The 20,954-nt window shown below is 46.7% G+C and overlaps 1 long non-coding RNA gene across 1 annotated transcript in view; it reads right to left on the minus strand.

Annotated features, from left to right (window-relative positions):
- The window catches only part of LOC135905595 (uncharacterized), a 45,943-nt gene that overhangs the window by 20,924 nt on the left and 4,065 nt on the right, over positions 1-20,954 (minus strand). Inside the window, exon 2 of the long non-coding RNA XR_010565418.2 lies at positions 4,313-4,396. This is a non-coding gene — a long non-coding RNA (uncharacterized lncRNA). The remainder of the gene's footprint in view (positions 1-4,312; positions 4,397-20,954) is intronic.

Consider the following 20,954-nt stretch of genomic DNA (forward strand, 5'->3'; position numbering starts at 1 on the left):
TGACTGCCCCCTTCAATATGTTGCATGCTACGGTTATCTTGGCGTTCATATCTTGGCGGTTATCTTGGCGTTCATATAACTAACGACCTTTCTTGGAAGCAGCATGAACAATGTCTAATATCTAAAGCTGACCGCTCCTGAGGATACTTGAAGACAAATTTTTCGCTTGCCCCTGTTTCATTAAAGCGACTGTTGTACACAACTTGCGTCCGCCCCCGATTGGAATAAGCCTCATCCGTCTGGGATCCTCATCATGTCACATTAGTTGACGACATCTGATCAGTACAGAATCGGTGTGTTCGTTTCATCCTAGCTACCTACCATCGCACTGCTAGTGTTACAATAACGAAAAGTACCCCTACAAGTCCCATTATTATCTCTTCACAGAAAGGAATCATGCATTTCCCTTTCTCATGAAATCTACTACCACAACGCCTCTCTTCGCTCCCTTTGGATCCTGCCAGCGCGTTATTAATTCAGCTCGTCGTCATCACGTACATAAAGTTAACGTACCCCATCATAACACCGTCACGTGATCACAATCATTCCTTCCTAGGGCTCCTGTCGACTGGAATAATCTACCTGAATCATTAGTACACATCAGTGACCCCGATCGTTTTAAAAACTTACTAATTAACATGGAACAATGTATGTTACCAAACGGTACAATTAAATAGTTATTGGTGGAATTGCCTATTTGGTAAATTGTACTCTTTGTGTATTTAATTACTCTGTATCATATAAGTGATTTTTTTCCTGGTTGTTATTGAAATATTAGTACTTTCTTCAATACCGTCTTTTGTTCCCTATACTCTGAATTATTGGAGTTGATCTTGTATTTTTTTTTTTGCTTTTGCATTGTATTCTCACACCTCCTCTCTGCAATGCGCTACTATGTACCTTGAGGGTCTTACGAATAAAAAAAATAAAAAGTAAAATAAAGAAAGTGCTGTCAAATTTCGAAATTGATTGTCTGAACTGAAGATAGTATCATTTCAGCTCTGGTGCTCTTAAAGCGGACCTTTGCCTATGAATTCTCCAGGCCGGAAGAATCAAGCACCGAGGCCGGAAGAATCGAAGTGGCATAGAGTGTTGAGCAAAGTGCTTTAACCTCTGGGTGAAACATTACAAAACCACACTTGTATACTTAGTCTTTGTGACGACGCAGGGAACCAGATTAGGCCCTTCGTTCTTAATGTATCATAAAATTTGAGGGCAGTTTCGCTGCCTGTATTGTAATCAGTGGTCGGTGAGTGTACTTAAAATTATTATTTCTAAAATCACTCCTTTTTACCATAGCGAATGTTGTTTAAGACCAATTGCTGAATGTCTTCAGTATGCCCTACCTAATGCGCATTTGTGTCTGAAGATTGCTGAAAATGTCCGCTTCAACACTTTGTATTCAGTTCGGCTGTTGATTATACCCAAGTACACCTGTCGCAACGCATCGACGGGCCTTGAAAACTTGTCTACTCTTGCGGCTAGAGTGGTATGTCGCTTTCCGCCTGATAAAGACCACGCACGAAATGATCCCATTTCAAGTAGACCTCGCTGCCTGCAGGGCAAGAAGGGGCCGCACTAGGAAAGAAACTGAATCATGAACTGATGAAAAGCCAAGAAGGAAACCCCTGTTCAGATAGAAATGTGAATGCAGTCGTTCTCTTCATGTTCAGTTGTGGCCTTCGGAATTCTCAGCATGCGCAAGTTTCGCGGCGATGATCTTAACGACCAGCGCATCCGTTTGTATATTCTGCGCCATTTTTACGCCTACACAGCGCGACATTCACAAGCCGTCGTCATCGCCATGCGTGCCGGGCTCCGTTGTTTCGCGCGCCTTGAGTGGCTGCTAGCGCGCTCTTTCTCCTTCCCTCAAGGCGTGGGTTCTGTTTCATAAATTACCAGGTTTGTACACTTCGTTATCTGTTTCTTCATTCTTTCTTTACTTTTTTTTTCTTTTTGCGCGTTCCGAAGGAGCATTCATTCCTCGTGCCTCAACCAAAGTCCCGCACAAATCAAGGACCGGCGAGCAGTTCCCGGAAGATCTCCTTCCGCGGACTGTATATCAAAAGAGAGATGCCGCTCACGGGCGACTCACACGCGATCGAAAACGGTCGCCAAACGTGCAAGGAAAGTTTGATTTTCGGGCTTTTATGCAGCGGCTTCCCCCGAGCAATAGCCGTGATAAAGATGGACTATCGTCTGCCCGCTCGCTCCCCAAGTGCGGCATGCGGCTGCTGCGACTCCTCAGCAGTCGAACCTGATATATGCTGGGAAGCTGAGTGGGCGACGCTTAGTGTCCTTCGTGATAGAATATGAACAGCGGAAAGGTGCCCGGTTTGTGCGGGTGCGTTGACCTTGCTGGCCGTTCGACCCCCCAGCTCGGTGGCGTGGAAACGGTGTAATGGGCAAATAATTCTTTACTAAGAGCTACACTCAGACTTGAGTATGGTAATAAACTACAGTAAACTACACGCCTCTGCGCCTCGTGCAAATCCATAACCGACATCGGCTTGCAGCGAAGAGCTAAAACAAAACTGAATTCATCGATTCGACCAATTGCGCTTCTTTATTTTTTGGAGAAGCTTGCTTTGTGGCCTACATAGAAACGCCTATACTGCGTTTCATAGCTTTTGGCAACTCTTAAAATCCTCTGTCTAGTAGCCCACGTTCCTGGGTAGAGGCATAGCAGTTGGTGGTAAATGTCTACTGTAGATGTAGAACAGATCACTTTGGATAGCTCGCAGGGTCTTCAGGTGTTGTACCCCATGCCCAGAGAACTGAACCGCCCCAACTCGTGTTCTCCGAAGAAAGACTTCCTCCACCCGAGAGTGATTACGGGGAAGGAGGCAGACAAACGGAGGGATTAAAGCGCTTGTCTCGACGCAGAGGGAATTTTAAGGCTACAATGTGATAGTACTGGAATCTGAAGGGGGGTAACAGGTGGGATTTCTGGTGTGGAATTTCGATAATGTCCTTGCACCCAATGTACATGAGACGATGCATCGAGGAGACCGCTGAAACATTAAATTGCTAGTACAGCGTAGCAAACCAGATACAATTAAATAGAATAATAGCACGATGGGACAAGTACAGCGCCGCTTACAACTCGTTTAATTCAAAAGCCCTGTCGTCAAACAAGCATACACAAAGACGTTACACTCAAAGAGATACGCACTACACTTTTGTGACATCCAAAATGTTATGTTCTTTCGCAGTCAAGTTCTCGGAAGCTACATTTATGCTTTCTTTTTTTTTATCGCGTGGAAAGGCGTTAAGGCTGGGCACACCAGGCTGTCCAGAGGACCCACGACATTGCGGCGGGACTTCGTCTCCCGGTCCCATCATGGGTGGAGCCACCCTAGATCTCACCCCTAGATCTCAGTTCCTCAGAACTCCAATAAAGTTTTATGTTGTGTCATGTCTTTTCATCGTGTGACATCATAGCCTCTATGATAAGCCTTGCCCATTCGTTGCAATTGAGAATGCACGTGCACACCTCTAACTGGGACTATTGCGAAACTTCTTTAAATGGTCGTACAGGAAACCACCGTTTGCGCCATGGGGAGCCTTACCGCAAACACGCGGTATTCAGTAAACTACTACGTTTCACATTTAGGAAATTTCTCTTTATGGATAATGGCCAAGGGCCTTCCTCGTGTTTGGGAGGACAGACTGATTTCATATGTATTTTCTTTTTTCTCCCTGTCATGTCTCTCCTTTTTCCTTTCCCCCAGTGCCGAGTAGCCAACCGGACAGCCACTCCGGTTAACCTCTCGGCCTTTCATCTCTTGTTTTCTCTCTCTCTTTTATGCCCATAATTCAAACTGATAGTTTTAGGGTGAAGGGTTTTGTGAAGTTGCATAAGCTTCAGGAGGTCGGCAAGTATAAACCTTGCTATTTGACTGCTGCGCTACTTTTTAACGATTATGTGACTTTTGATAAATAAAAGGAATTACCGCGACATTTGCTTTCTTCGAGCTTTCGCATGACCGCCAGTCAGAAAATGGTTTTTCGTTTATTAATTGATACCATTTTAGGCAGGAAGTGAATGACCCATCTGGAATACCGACAGTGTCATCTAAACATTCGCAGCTTGAAATGTCAGTTCGATGAGTTATGCAATCTTTTCACTGAACTAAAACACCCTCTTCACTTCATCTGCATATTGGAAACGTGGATGACTGGTAACAATGAGCTTTACAGCCTCCCCTAAGTTTCACTGAGTTTAACAACAGGGAATCCTTAACTACGACAGAAACTCGACAAATAGCCATGGAGTACGACTGTTTATGTTAACAAAAAATTAACTTACTGAGTTCGCTTGCACGACGTCAAAATGATGTGGGTCAATAATTATCAAATTCCTCCCGACCGTCATCCAATCCTGTGCTTTGCCCTACAAAAAGAAGCGCAGCTGAGTAGTCATAGTTCATCGCTCGACTTTTGGTAACAAAGTCGAATTTCATGACAACCTAGATCAAATACTCACAGCCAACTTAAACCCTACCACGCGATTTATTTAAGGGGCACGTACGTATTGTTACACGCAATTCAATTCTTCAAGCCACACACGTACTGACACCCACACCAATTGTAGCTTGCAGCAAGTGGTCGTCCTTCCCAAGCACATTGCGCCAACAAGAATTAGCATGCTAGCCAATATAGTGACCAGTTATTCACCTTCCCATTTTATAACCGAAAAGACTGTATGACTCATATCAGCCCACTTACGCGTGCACGCAGTAGCGCCTTCAAGTACAACTCAATAAGAAATTTGTGTGGCTGTAACGTTAAATGGTGACGGTGGTGTTGCAGCAGGCGGGGTTAGCCTGGCTTACATAGCCGGAAATTGTACCGCCTGAGCCTCCTGTCAGCGTCACTGTGTGTGTCACCTGGTGTCAAAGAGCCCCGTGTCTCGCATGAAGGCAATCAGTAGTCGTTGCACTCTCATCCTGATTGCCGCGGGCCTTGCGGGGTTAAAGATGTCTTCAAAGGTCCTGTGGGCAAGACCATTCTTTAGCAGGTGGTCGAGTATCGCTTTTCTTTCTCTGTCGAACTGCGGGCATAGCCAAATGAAATGTTTGATCCCGCCGATATCACCACAGAAGGCACAGAGCGGGGAAGCGCATCGACCAGTTTTGAATAACTAAGCCGGGGTGTATTGGGAGTTGGTTCTGACGCGGTATAACAGCGTTGCTTCTTCCCGAGTAAGTCCATGGACCACACACGCTTGGTCTGGAGTGTGGCGGATCGCCTTAAAGTGAATGCGGATTACCTCCTTAGGGTTCTGAAAACTGTTTGGTGCTCTTACTTTTGGGACACATGTCAGTGCTAGGCGTGCAAGAGCGTCAGCTTTTTCATTTCCTTCGATTCATTACGTGGGATGGGATCCGGTGAAACGTTACATTAAATCCCTTGCTCATTAGAACTTTAATACGTGCCGGAGATTGCCTTGTAAACTTCATTCGAAGTAGGTCACTGTGTAATAATTGTAACTCTGACTTTGAATCCGTCAGCCCTACGACGTCACGTGCAGAAAAGGCGCGTAGTTCTCGCAAGGCCGCGGGAATTGCGGCACTCTCTACAGATGAAACTACGCGATCCAGGCGGCCAGACCATGCGTGACAAATCAAGGAAGGGTATGAAGAATGCCGCTGCGCAGCTATTTGTTTGTGCACCCACCGACCAGTTTGTGCACACATGTAGGTGGCATTCAAACGCTGTGCTCAAGTGGTCTAGCACAACGTTAAATGAATGTAAACGTGTATAAGCCTGTTTATGAACGCGTCAAGGGCCTTCTTAACGTCAATTAATACAGCAACAGCAATGGTCCCGCAACTGCACTCGTGATCGAGAAACGTTACCAAGTTAAAGATGAAGCCAGAGTCAATGTACACCTACGATTTCTAAACCAAGTCACATTGATATGATGAAAAAATGATGGAGTCTATCCACCACTGCAGCCTAATATCAATCATTTTACAGCGGTGGCTGTTATGATTTCACTCCCGTAGACCTATCAATTTGCGCCGGTGCCCATTACAGAAATATAATGTGATTTGCGGTAAGTCTATATTAAAACATGCGGGAAGAAAATGCCCAGTGCTGCGTGTGGATACCAACTCTGGTTCCACAGAGTAGCAGTCAGAGATTTTGCCGATGCTACAACAGAGAGAAAAAAATACTGCGCCTGGAGAGCACGGACACGTCGCTAGCTGCCTTGGTTGGCTGAGGCTCTGATGACAACCTATAAACTGGCATTCATAGAAAGAGCAGCGAAACCAGTGGTGAAATACGTAAGACAGAATAGAAAAGAGGAGGAAGATGTAACCGTGTCTCTCGGCTTCACCACAGGGGAGCGCAATCTTTATCTTGTTCTTGTTCCTAAGTGAAGTGGCGCAACCAACTTTGGGGGATCGACCACGAATCAGGTGGTTAGAAGACTGTTATTAAATGTTCCAAGATTTTTTTAGAAAGGTAAGGTGAAATGAAATAAGTGTCTTCTAACTGTGAATTTACAATGTCTACTGTTACAGATATGAATATAAATATTACAGTAAAATCAAGTGAGCATAATAAGTAGAATGAACAATTTTAGCATGCAATTCTTTTTGTCTCGCGAAGAAAGTTGCTGAGGGCTTCAGCAAACATTCCTGTGGCTATAACCTTCCCAACGAATAAAGTTTCCTTACTCTACACAGGAGATTCCTGCGCATTACGTCAACCGATACCGAACAATACAATACAAAACGGTGACTATATATATATATATATATATATATATATATATATATATATATATATATATATATATATATATATATATATATATATATATATATATATATATATATATATATATATATATATATATATATATATAAGGGAAGGCAGAGAGCTAAATGATCAAGGTCGTTCTCGGTTGGCTACCCTGCACGTGATAAACAAGAAAAGGGAGAATAAATCCTGAGAAAGAGGTCCTATTGATGCTACAACTGCAAATAATAATGCACCTTGGCCGCGATATTGTAGCGATGCCCGACGCTTGATTATACGCCAGTCTTATCATACATCGTCCACGGTCGGCTGATCCCGTTTATAACGCGAGTGGAACGAAGCTCTGACCACTGACGAAGCGCGAAAAGGAATAGCACCGGAAAAGGCATCAAAGCACAATCGCGGCCCTGGAGAGCTATGAGTCGCTGATGCCACGCTGTGCAGCTGATCTGTAAACGAGCACCAAGCTGAAAGAATTTAAACGAAGCCTGAGGTAAGAAGCGAAGGGCATGATGAGAAAGAGAAGGAGGAAGAACCCAGTGTCTCGTCACTTCTCCACCAACGCGGATCGCCACCTCCACATACCAAGCCGACATTTACTAGAATCGATATATTGAAGAAACTTTTGCTCGCGCGCTCCTCCATCCGGCTGTTTAGTCCAATCAATACAAGACGAAACAGTACAATACTTATTGTTTATAATGTTCCACCAGTTATTGAGTCATTGCTTGGCATTGCGGGCGAAACTGCATCTTTTTTTTTTTTCATCACCTTAAGAACCAGTCGGTTAGATTGACTGGGTGGAAGGAAGGCGTCATAGGGGCGTGATAGGGGCGTCATACCAGGTTTTAGCAATGGGGCCACATCCGAAATGCAGAAATGCAGAAACATGTGCACTCCCCCCCTATCTTGTTGAAGACATGCGTAGGAAAGAGGAAGTGCCTTTTAGGCCAAGATTTTTCAAGGTGCAATATGAGATGTCACGACCAGTCGCTTTTATTTGACGTGCCTTTGAAAGACGATATCGCAGGTCTTTTAAAGAGAAGTAATGTTCAACTGGGCATGAGGTCAGTTGCAACCAATATCTTCAGTCACCTGCTGCACCGAAAAAATAGATTGACCATCAACTGGGACAGCCAGACCCAAAGTTGTGATTGCCGCATAAAATTCATTTGCAATTTCTCGTTCAGATGATCCCGGAGTTGTGGCAAGGCTTTCGAAATGACTACCATTAGATACCGGACAGCCAAGGGCGTTCACTATCCTCCAGATATTCGGTGCGCGTTAATGGGGCGGGGGACCGAAAATAAAATGTAGTCAGGGTAGCCAGATGCCTTCAGGTGGCCAACCTGCTTCAAGAAACAGGTTTGTCGTGCACCTTTTCTCGAGATTGGAACGGGCCCAACTATACGGTAAAAGCTGCTTGCTTGCTCTTGGTTGATAAACCCAATACGTGTCCTCAATAGAAAGGGTATGTTTAAATCTGAGAACATCGTGGATCTGAAAGTCTAAGTGTCACCTATGGCAAGCAGTATTAAAGGGCCACAAAAAAGAATACTAAGTTAAGCTGTATTAGTAAATCGCGCTTGAACAATAGCAAAAAGGCAACATGTACAGTGAGAGGAGGTCTGCTAAGCCAGAAATGACGGAAGACACTAGAGACGGGTAGTGACGACGACCGAAAGTCCTCGCATTAGCGCTTCGTTTTCTGGGAAAGAACGACCCGCACACGCTAAATACACTAAGAAATCCATGGCCTCACTCTGACGTATGTGGCCGCGGCTGTGGCGCTAAATTCAATAAAGGCAAGTACGCACTTTATTTTCTCCAACAATAATGACCAGTTTTCTGCCAAATGAACCAGACAAGGTTTTCGCAGAATATTCTATCAGTCTAATCTGACTGCGTCCTCCAAACATAACCTCTAGAGAGGCTCGTATTTAACAAATAAACACTTTAATAAACCATCGGTCTTAACGTCCCGAAACTGTGTTATGAGGCTCGCCGTATAGCGAGGCCTCCGGGGCTCCGGAATAATTGTGGCTATCTAGGGTTTTTAAAGGAGCATCTGAATGTAGGTGCATGCGCGTTCTTGCGTTTAACCCTTATACTGATGCGACCACCGCGGCCGGGAATCGAATCCGAGACCTCGAGCTTAGCAGCGCAACGTCATAGCCACTAAGCCATCGTGGTGAGTTTGGGGGAGTGCTCAAGGGGATCCCTTCGTATATGAGGCAGCTTGACTGGTCTGTCGGGATCCCCTGTCGGAGTAGTAGTCAATTAATTAATTAACAGCTTGCCTTTCTGTAGTGAAAATAAAGTAAAAAAAAGGTATATCTAATAATATTTTGCCCAAGCCGTGGAGCCGATTACGGTATAAACTCATGTAAGAGCCTCACTTTTTTGTTTCGCAATTTGGGTGAGGTGCGACCCTTACACGGGATCGAACCTTTTCGTTAAAATGGTGCCAGCGTAGCCTTGACTTGTGCACACTACGCAACGCCGGATGTACCATTGCATCAGAGGTCAATGCGCAGCTATCGCCATCTAGTAGCGGCATGCGGAAGTACGCAGCGAGTGAAAATTCGCCGATGGGCGCGGCATCGGCGCACCAAACGCGATCGCTTCTCTGTTGAATTTTTTTTTTCTCAAAATTTAGGGCTGCCAAGTTGGGGGCGCGGCTCTGACACGGGTGCATCCCTTACACAAGTATATACGGTACCTGAGCATGATGTAACGTCTATCGGCCTTACGCAGGAAAAGCGAGTTGTAATTTTCAAGGTTCGCTTACAACTGATCACGAATGCAACGTAATCCAATGTTAACAATCAGCAATCAACTAACCGCGGCCAGACTTCGCAACATGTAATCAATAATACGCCACTGTAATCTAGTGCGAAAGACAAAAAAAAAAAGGAAGAAAGAAAGCAGTCACGACATGGAACAGAACACGACGTGAAAGCTTTCGCTCTCACGTCGTCTTTTGCCATACCCTTTCTTCCCTCTCCGCCGAATTCCAAGCTTTGCCCGCAGTAAAAGCGCTTCCTTTGGCGCACTTCTGTTAAATAATGTATTCGTATAGGGTTTAAATTTAAGTTCATTGGTATCTGATTTAAGCGAATCTGGTGACACGACGAATTATCTGAGATTACAGAGTCCGCATACGACGCGGCCCGCCTGCCTCCTCCTATTGCTCTATTTCTTTCGCTTTCTCTGTCTCACTCCTTCGCCTGATGAGGAGTGATTGAGGGTAAGAATTGGGAAGAATCAAGACGCCGACAGCGTTGGGTGCACACGTGGCCGCACTTCACAACCGTCCTGTCGCCCAGAAGGCAACGGATGTCCGAGGCGACTGAGGGCGGCGGCCAGTGCGGGGAGGCCAGCGGTGTTGTCGACGGACGAGCCGGGAAGAAGAGTGAAGGCTAGCAACGGGGCGCGCTGTTTCGGGCGGCCGCGCTGTTATGCGCCCGAGTTACGCGCGTGACCAAAAGTAGCGGCCCAAAACGCGTTTCGCAACTCCTTGACGCGGCGGCCTGGGGCACCGAGAATGAAGGCACGGCGTAACGGGCAGCGTAGCCTCGGAGTCGCCAAGTTCAAGACGCTCATTGAAAGGGACCAGGCGAGCTCGCCCGCCCACTTGCGTGGATGGGGGCCTAGCTCGCACGCGCGCTCACCTACCGGCGCTGTCGCCCTCTCCGCCTGCGAAGAGCGGGCGAGAGGCGCGCGCGCGCAGAGCGGGGACCGCTCGCTGAGTGATTACAGCATCGCATCGAAATAGCTCTCCTTAGTCTGGTCACGCAGGAAGCAGAGTTCCGACCTTGAACAAACGCACTTCGACTCGCGGGCCCGCCGGCGCGCTCGTCTCGTCGCTCGACGGGTCGCTTTATTTTAGCCGGCTTCGCTCGGCGCCTTCCGCTTTCTGCAGCCGTCCGGATCTTGCACGAAAGCAGCCACTCGCGCGGCCGCCGACGCAGATCACTCGCGTTTAGGGCGCAACTTGCGCAGGTTTGTTTGTCTTGCGAGCGGATTTATTGGCAACGGGTCTCCAGCTAATGTCGCGCTCCGTTAAAAGAGAATTCGCAGCGAAGCGAAAGTGCGCGGAAAGGGAGCCAAGGTTGTTCCGCGACGCTGCAGTGGGTCATAGCTCATTGTTACGTCCTTGCCAGCGCGTTCGCCTGTACATGGACAACCGGAAAAGGATGCGAGAATAATTGATGTGCGAAAATCAAGGTTCTCCTAAGTAATTACCGCTTTTTGCTGGCCGTCTTAATGGAAGCAAACTAATCGACCACTTGCTCGCTCACTTTTTGCTGTATTTGCTTTCCCTCTTTCTTTTACTTTGCGTTTCAACGCGCATACATCTTAGTTCATCAATGCAATACACGTGAAAAATTCACACATAACTGAAAACTTATACACGACACGCATACAAACGTGTTCCCAGAGCGTTTCTATACCTGCCCGCTCATGCTAGTCCAGCTTCAAGTATAGTTCAAGCTGGAATATATTCTATATATAGAATATATTTATCAACTGCAGTAGGAACTATTCCACAGACAACATCTTGCAAAGGCTTCGTCGGCGAATTCTGCGGCCAAAGCCGACACAGCGTCTATAGTTGCCGTGTCCGCTGTTGCCCACAATATCCCAACTGTCAGCGAACGTATTTAAGCGCGTCGGCATAGGCTTGATGTAGAAGGCTAGATAATGCGACACATCCAGCCATGGTCAGGAAATTAAAGAAACATCTCATGCAGACACTCTCGTCATGTTGCGAGATGGATAACCTTTTCGAGGCTAACTGTAAAGAAATTAAGACGAAATGAATGACAATTAATGAATAAATCAAACATTAAAGAAGAAAGAAATGAAGAGAAAAAAAACGATAAACTATGTAAGGAAGCTCACTTTCGGCTAATGGTTTCGGGTGCTTTTAGGCGCGGCATAAGGCAAATAATCATTAACGAAAAGTCATGCGGAGTTAAGGCACCCGAAGCTTCCCACAATATTCCATCGGTGGCATCCTTACACAAGAAGCGAAGTGTTTCCAGGCGGTGCCCTAAGCTTTGAGGCAATTGAGTTATTTGTGCTAGTTCGTACATACTGTGGAAAGAAACAGCGCTAAACACGGGACAAATATCAAGACGAAACATGACGCTGCGATGACTACCAACAACCAACAACGATAACAGTTGTCGTCAGGGTTACGAACAAGAAAAAGCAGGGCTTGGATCATGACTGTGAACTCCCGAATGCTCTCAACATACCATACACTTAAATGCTAAGAGTTAGCTATTACAAAGAAGCTTAGCTGAAAAACGCCTAACGCCGATATCACGATGACTGCCGAGAAAAAATTTCGTCGCAGAAAGTTGTGCCTTGGTCTGTCAAATTGCCCACGTTTTCTAACTTACGTCAGGTCAGCGTTAGAGTACGCAAGCATTATATGGAATCCGTTTCAAGTGGGCCTAATAAATTAACTTGGGAGAGTACAAAGAAGAGCAGCTTCAACTACCAACTCTATCCAAACGCCGCCGGGTGGCAAGACTAAAATTTCTGTTTTTGCTTTCTAGGCACCAGCTTCACTTACCTTAACTTACCTTCACTTACACTTCATCTTACCTAGTTCATGGACAAAACAGAAATATCGGGAAAAAGCATGACTCAGTGTTCCTTGTGCCACAGCTACATATCGACGTATATGCAAATTCATTTTTCCCTCGAAATATAAAAGATTCGATTGTCTTGCGGTTATCGGTTTTGCGTGCACCACGGCTGAAAACTTTGAAAAATGCATAATGGCGTCGTCACAAACCCGAATATATATTTTGCTTTCACTTTTGTACATATTGGACATGCCTTCTGCTATATTTTTCTCCCCCCCCCCCCTCTTTCGGTACACTGTGCTATGAATTTGAGTGTTTTACAGGAATGTGAAGCGCGAATTGCGAACGGCAAAGTTTTATGCTACTGTTCAACTTATGAAGTTGTGCGTGCGCTCTATGGCTTTAACATTATTAACGTAACTTTATTACATGGAATTGTGGCCAACATTATCGTAAATAAATAAGTGAACGGTACATTACATCTGCAATACAATGATAAATCAAATAATAAAATCCTACTCAAATCGTGGTTTCGGCACGTAAAACCCCAGAAATCAAGTCCATTGCATCAAATGCGGCCTTCAAATGTTAAATGGCGGCGAAAAATTAAAGAAATACAGCGATAGCAGCCAATCATGCAAGGTACAAGGCACGAAAACTACACTAATCGCAAAGATATGCGATTTTTCTATCACTCAGGACAACAAATGGAATGCTCACGCACGACTGCCTACTGCGATGAACAGCATACGCCTCAAAAACTTCCCGTGCTGATACGTGCACGGGAAGCTTTCCATATGTCCTGCGCATGCGCGTAGCACTGAAATTTTGGCGCGGTTTTATTTCCTCCCGCAGTACTTTCTTTACTCCGTACGGTTTTATTTCGTTCAAGTGCACTTCAGAGCACTTTATTTCGTTCAAGCGCACTTCAGAGCACTTTATTTCGTTCAAGCGCACGTCCAACATGCATAACTAAGCATCTTCATGGTGTTTAGCTCGCTTTCTGCATTTTTTTTTCTTTTAAATAAGCGTTTTGATATATATATATATATAGCACAGCTTTCAAAGAAGCGCCAACTTCGGCCAGCTGTTGTACAGAATTGAGTTCGTCCAGTAGGGGCTCAACAGCGAAGAACACGAAGGCCTTCCTACTCGAAAAGCAGTACCATAACTTCAACTCCAACCTGGGAAGATGCAAAGGAGAAGAAACTGCAAGCTGTGCTATCTGGAGTACATAGTCCAACAAAAAAATGAACTTTTGCTGCCAGAAATTCACCGTCTACTTTTGCATCATGAAGTCCAGGAAATCCTACGCTGCATGACACGGGCTCCGGAAACAGTGTAACTTTTTTTGTGTGTTTTGCGCTGAATCAACAGTCGCTTGCTAATTATTTTTCTATAGATGTGTTCTTGGAACATTTCATCTGTAAAACCTATTCTAAAGTTCTTGTAACTTTTTTTGTAGGCTCATTAAATATTTATAGTCTGTTTGTTTCAAGTGGCCACAAAAATGTCGGCTACGCAAATCTGTGCTTATTATTTGTGAAAAGCTTTCGTCTTGGAACTTATGTATATCGAAACGCGAATGAGTCCTGTACAATTTATAAGGCTGCACTATATGATAAAGCGCATTCTGTGGTGCCAAAAAAAAAAAGAAAAGAAGCTTTTATGGACTTCTGGAAAAAGTTCAATTTCCCATGGTAACGTATAGTTTAAGTGTATAAGCTACGCGATTAACCTTACACTTTGTCCTTTCGTTCTGTGCCCTGCGCTTAGCGCTGTTTGTTCCCCCTAAAAATGTTTAGAGGCACTGAATGTAACACGTCAACAAATATCTGCTTCATATGCTTCTCCGATTATGCGCCCGCATCTGCCTGGCGGCTCAATTATGAAACTTTCGGTCAGGAACAAATGAAGTACATCAGGAAGGCTGCAAGATAGCACCGCCATTTCCCGTTGTATGTTATAGTTCAGAACAATAAATCAAATGCAGTTCATAAGGCATGCGCCTCCTGAACAATGGTCAGTTTGCGTTATCTTCAAGCACAGGATACTTTTTTCTGCAGCACAACCTGAAGGCTGTCTTCTGATTCTTCCATGCCTCCACTTTTTGGGAAAGTTCCAGCCTCAGGCCAAGGACCAGCGAATACACGCATCTGAAGCGTCAGCAAAGAGAAATGACATTTCTGGAACTTCGTTATTTCTCTGCAGAGTTTCTGTGCAGAGAAAAGGTAGTGAAGGAGGTCCATTGTTGCCAGAGAAGGGCGTCTTTTTTACATATCCGCCATGCAGTGAAACCGTTTATGATTCCAGCTATTAACTATACGTAATTATTAATCACACCACGCTCGAGCTGCAGAGAAGGTTGAAACCTTGGATATAGCAAATATTGTTTTAGCTATAATACGTTAACCCGAGAGCAACGCATCTCGTTATCCGCTGAATAGAAGTCTCATTTCAATGTATCAGCGGGGTTCGTGCGAGGACGAACGAGCCGCGCGTAGGAAAAGCGCGTGCAAAGGCACGCGCCAAGCACGGCGAAAGGGACGATGCAGAGAGAGGAGGGGGCAGCCGGCTCGCGAACCCGACAGGGACTTGGGCGCTGACGATGGTTGCGAGAGAAGCGGGGAGCTGCAGAGCGGCGGCCAACGAAGCCCTTGACAGGGCGCCTCTCGGCTGCGTCACAACTCAATCAGAGCCGCCGAGCTCATCACCGAGTATCGGACCCTTCCTCGGGCTGCAGCCAGGCACTCATAATCGTCCGGCGCGACGAAGTTATTTGTCTGAAAAGCCTTCCGTCAGTGCCCGCGGGCCGTTAGAGCACGGCGGCCCCTTCCTCCGGTTCGCGAGCATCACGTGGGGGTGCTCTTATTGTCTCTCGCAGCGGCGACTTGTGTTGTTCTGGGCGCCTCTTTATCTGGCCGCCCTACTTCCGCCTCTCCGCGCGAGGGAGGAGGGAAGATGAACTCGAGGCCATCAGTCGCCTGTCCGGCGCAGTTGATAGGAAATTGAACCGGGTGTCCCCCAGTGTGACAGCGTCATAAATCCAGGTTGCTTCATCCCCTGGCCCGATCTCCTTTCCCTGTCCGTCTTCCTTTTGCCGTTCCTCCCGTTGGTCGCTCCCCAGGCGAGTGCCAGACCCCGTCCACCGGCTGCACCCACACCGCATAGACACGGACGCTGATCGCAAGCGCTTCCCGCGTGCAACGCTCACGCTGGCTGCTGCTGCCAGCGTCCCCTGCTCTCGCGGCGGTGCGCCGGGAAACAGTCACGTTCACTTCGCCCATCCCACGAATGCGCGTTCCACATTATTATATTGCCAGATTACCGCGCGCAAGCATGAGGATGTAACGTTTCATCCACTTCGCTGTGGGTAATGCGCGCTTTTTTTTTATGCCTCTTTTGCCAGTTTTGAACATTCTCCGGGAGCTTGGTTTAAAGCTGCTTGACGACGCTCTCTGAGTGATTCAGGTTAAAGTGTCTTGTCGTCGCAGCTCCAATCAAAGACGCTCTTTCCGTTGCAGCACCAACTTTCGGTTACAGTGTCGTGTCATTGTAACGAGGTTTTATGGCTATGCACTACTGCTTTGTACCTGCCAGGCAGGATGAGTAGAAATCCTGCCCAAGGAGTTCACACGCTATATGATGAACCCACGACTGGTTAGTCCAAGGAGACGCTAGTCTAGTCCAACGAGCTAACAAGCAAGGGATGTTAAGATTAGAAGACAAAGCGTCGTTTTCTGGCTCCATATATGATGCCGGGGGGGGGGGGGGGGGTGTTAGAGAAAAAGGACGCGGTGAACAAGTGCACGCGCGCGAACAGGGACAAGCAGTCAAAGGCATTCGCACAGGCAAATCAATCAGAATATGCACAGAGGCTCCATTATTATCTTGCGGGCTTAGAAGTGTCGCAATCGGTATTCATGTACCATCTTAACGAACAGTTGCCAGTCATGCAGTGGTTCTAATGTGTTGAGATAGATAATCTGGAAGGAACTCATGGTATACAGACAAAACGCTTGGCGCATATCGGACTACGAGAAGAATATAAAATACTGCTCATGCTGTTAAGGCCTTTTACAATCTTTTATATTCATTTATTCAATATAGTCATTTAGAGAATGACAAGCTGCGAGAAACACCCATTCATGAAAGAGGGAAGAATAAAAAGAAATATTAGGCAATATAAACGCCAATAATAGAAGCACGCAAACGGACCACATTTAACTAGAGTGCGTCACGCAAAAAATGCCGAAAGCGCCTCTGCAGTGTGTCAAGAAAAGCACTAGCAAACTTCCTCTAAGGTGCGACAATATCCCGCAGTCCCAGGTATTTATCTTGGCGGAGGCTTGACGAGCTCTTTAAATAACTGCTGCACATTATGAAACGAGCACACGTACAAAATCCGTGCCAACTACTAAGTCGTCGCGAACGCTGTATGTGTGACGCATTGAAGTACTGCGCTGCTGAATTTTAAGAGGTGCTTAGTGAAAGGGTCGTCAAGCAGAATGCGATACAAGTTTGCGCAATCAATTCTGCCGAGACCACGCGGCATTGACCCTAACTGCAAAAGTCACCGTAGTGACTTTTGCAGTTAGGGCATGACGCAGTAGCAGACATAAGAGCGTCACGTCGAGAGAGCAGCATGAGGATCGGCCCAGAGGAGAAACTGTGGGCGGCTCCAGCCAGTCAGTCGGCTTTCACGTCACCGCTATACCACAGCTGTAAGCAACCAGTGCAGCACAACGTTGCGGCTCAGTCTATGGGTCACTGCATGTATACATAATGCCAGTTACCAATTGGTCTTGATGGAAGAGCCGCCCGCGAGTCAAAAACGAAAAAACAACAAAAAAAAACAAAGGCCATCCAAGCACTAGACGGACGTTCTGTGATGAAAGTGAAAGGCTCTCGCAGCATACCTAAATTAGTAGCTGCTACAGAGGTCTCGTGGCAAAGCCTCGCTACAACAGTAGTGTTCTTTAAGCCAATCCAGACGCCAGTGGCAGAGGACTTAGGTGTGACCGAGCCGTCAATGTAGGCACCGTGAAATGTGTTCAAGGACAAGATAAGCAAGAGCTGGAACAGAAGTGTTGACTTTGCTCTCGGAACCAGTCAACTTCGTGGTGATCTCCCGGATCGAAAACTACGCTTTCGAAGTGGTAGCGAAGCGAGAGAGCATCTTTGGCAGTGAGGCGGGAGCATGTCGCACGCTTCAGCTGAAAGCGGATGTTTGCGTTCTCTGACGAAGTGCCGCATCTGATGTCGAAGTAACTACTTCTTGTGTAGCATAGTTAGTGTGAGGCGTCTGTCCACTATCACTGTTTCCCATATTTGAGGTGTCCTTGGGGGGATCAAGGTATATCCGAGAGCTGAAGCTTGCATTCCTTCCAAGAGTTGCGTGTCCTCCTGGAACAGGACTTGGAGTGCAGGATACGAGTACCGTAGGCGGCCTTTCCATAGCGCAGAACAGAGCCGAAAAAAGGAGTTCACGGAACACCCACCAGGCATTTTCGGAAAGCACTAGGAAACTGTGGGCAAGGGAAGTAAGCGTAATTCTTAAACTTCGGACATGCGTGACCACGTTATGAGTTTGTCTATATATTAATTGTGACGCCCAACGTTTTGAGTCTGTTAACATGGGCAGTGGGGTACCGTGCACCATTAATAAATAACGCGAGACGTCACGATTCGTGAAGGCAACTTCTGCACTATTTTAAGGTTACATTTCTAGGGCCTCATGACAGCAAGAATTCCTAAATAGGGTGGACGTCTCTCTGCAGCCTAGCACAAATCAGGCGCCTATTGTGCCCTGAGCACCACTTACGGATGTCGTCAGTGTTTAGTGATTCGCCGAGTTATTGTAGCTTTACAAAAAAATTACCGACGATTACGTTACTTCCTAATGCGAAATTTGAGCGCAGCAAGTAAGCTGTTTCACCTTTTCGATAGATTGAGGCAAAGAAATCGAGCAACACATGTATGCGCTATCACATAATTTTTTTTTTATTTTTCACACGTATTCCTTTAACAAAGACTCCACTAACAGTTCTTGACAGTCATGAAGGAAGCTTTGTGGTCGGAGAAATAGACTGATATATGTTCGACTTGGTACACCAATGCTTGATTCTCAAAGACGAGATCTATACAAGTGCCTCGCGAGGTTGTCACAGCCGTGGGACGCGTTACGAGCGAGAGGAACGGGATGTTCTCCCGCATAAGTGTTAGGAAATTGCTGTTTGTCTTTATGTCAACATTAAAGTCCCCCACTACTAACATCGGTGTGGATCGATGGACGGTTAATGCGAGTTGCAGGAAGTGCACGACGTCTTTCGTGAATGCGGTAGCGGACTCACGAAAGCGGTATCAGTCGGTCGCTGCTAGCGCTGGGGGGATGAAAGGGGGCGGAGCTGGTTACGAGGCCGACGATAACGCCGACGACGACGCGAAACCCAGGAACGGACGCCAAAGAGCCATTTGTGTAGCCAGCCCTCCTCCACAGTCTCTCCTCCTCCCTTCCATCATCCTCCCTCGCCCGGAGAGCCGACAGCGCGCATGCGCGGCGGCGGAGCAGATTCGTCGGCGAGCTGGTTACGAGGCCGACGACAACGCCGACGACGACGCCGACGACGACGCGAAACCCAGGAACGGACGCCAAAGAGCCATTTGTGTAGCCAGCCCTCCTCCGCAGTCTCTCCTCCTCCCTTCCATCATCCTCCCTCGCCCGGAGAGCCGACAGCGCGCATGCGCGGCGGCGGAGCAGCAGATTCGTCGGCGAGCTGGTTACGAGGCCGACGCCGACGACGACGACAACGCCGACGACGACGACGACGCGAAACCCAGGAACGGACGCCAAAGAGCTGCGCTCTAAAATTATGACGAACGGACGCTTAGTATATACACGTGAAACTCCCACATCCTCGTGTGGGACGACGACACAGTTTTGTGCGAACAATATAAAATAAAAGCCTTGAGCGGAGGATGCAATGAGCGCCCTATTTATTAGCAAAGAAGGGAGCTACAGGCGACCTTAGCTTGGCGATTGAGGCCAACAATTGCTCCGTCTGAGTGTCTACTGCAATAGCACTTGGCTTAGTGTACTCAGGAACTCGGATATGCGCACTACAAGCGCTGTGAATCGACTATAAAAAAAATTAAATTATGGAGCTTTACGTGCCAAAACCACTTTCTGATTATGAGGCACGCCGTAGTGGAGGACTCCGGAAATTTCGACCACCTGGGGTTTTTTAACGTGCACCTGAATCTAAGTACACGGGTGTTTTCGCATTTCGCCCCCATCGAAATGCGGCCGCCGCGGCCGGGATTCGATCCCGCGACCTCGTGCTCAGCAGCCTAACACCACAGCCACTGAGCAACCACGGCGGGTGAATCGACTCTCGGCGAACTCGAATCAGCGCAGTATTCCTATACACGTACAGGACCGCATGGTCACAAAGTACAACTCATGCTTTCCAGCATCATTTGAACTTCATTTACTCAGTCTGCAATCAATCAATCAATCAATCAATCAATCAATCAATCAATCAATCAATCAATCAATCAGTCAATCGATCGATCGATCAATCAATCAATCAATCAATCAATCAAAGCTGCGAATAAACTTTGTGTTTTGTTGTTTTGACTTCGTCAATGTTTTAGGTTTCACGTGCAGTGACAAGGCAGCGGCAGATGCTAAATTCCCGAAAAGCCAAGCCAGAACACATAGTAAAGATAGAAGAAGAAAATATGGTTGCCTGTGTCATGCCTCCGCACTATGTTATTTCCTTTTAATCAATGTGAAATGAGGGCCAATAAATTAGACGGCCTTTCAAGAACCTCGCAAATGGCTTGCTGATCGTTCCACATAATCAGAAAAATGACAACAATAAATGATATTGAAATGAAATAACAAATATATACGAATGGACGTTAATCTTCTATGAATACAATAAATATAAAGTATAAATGCCTATCAATAATACCCACTGGACCAGGACATTTACACGCCATGTTAAGGATTTTTCTTCCCGCCTTTGTTCCGTATACTACGACGTATTTGCATCCAGTTTCCTTTCTCTCTATTCCGGAATTCAATCAGTCAGCTTCGTGTCGTGTGCAGAGCAACCATCTGGCGAAGCCATTCAAGAATAACGACACCAGGAAGGCATCATAAACGGCGAGCGCTCCCGATCCAATAGAAGCTATCAGCGGGTGCTATTCGGGCGCGGACGCCACGCAGAAAAAACAAAAAAAAAAGAAGTCCCGCAGCGGCGGCAGCGCTTCGCTGGTGCAACCGGTGATTATTTGAACACCGGAGGAGCGTTTCCAAAAACTGCAAATGACCGGAATGATGCACGAGCCGTGCCGCGGCCACATTTTGGCATACGGAGCGGGGCCGTCCCGCCATACGGATCCAGCGCGGCCGTTCGCTGGCGCGGTGTAGAAAGAAAAGAGAGAACGTGGACAGGCGATTCGGAAGAAAATTTGCCTGCTATCACGAGATAAACATTACCACGAATTCGTTCATTACGGAGGCGCCTGCAAATGACAGCGCTTCTCGGTCAGCCATCACCA

The sequence above is a fragment of the Dermacentor albipictus genome, chromosome 1 (genome assembly GCF_038994185.2).
Source record: "Dermacentor albipictus isolate Rhodes 1998 colony chromosome 1, USDA_Dalb.pri_finalv2, whole genome shotgun sequence".
Taxonomy (NCBI): domain Eukaryota; kingdom Metazoa; phylum Arthropoda; class Arachnida; order Ixodida; family Ixodidae; genus Dermacentor; species Dermacentor albipictus.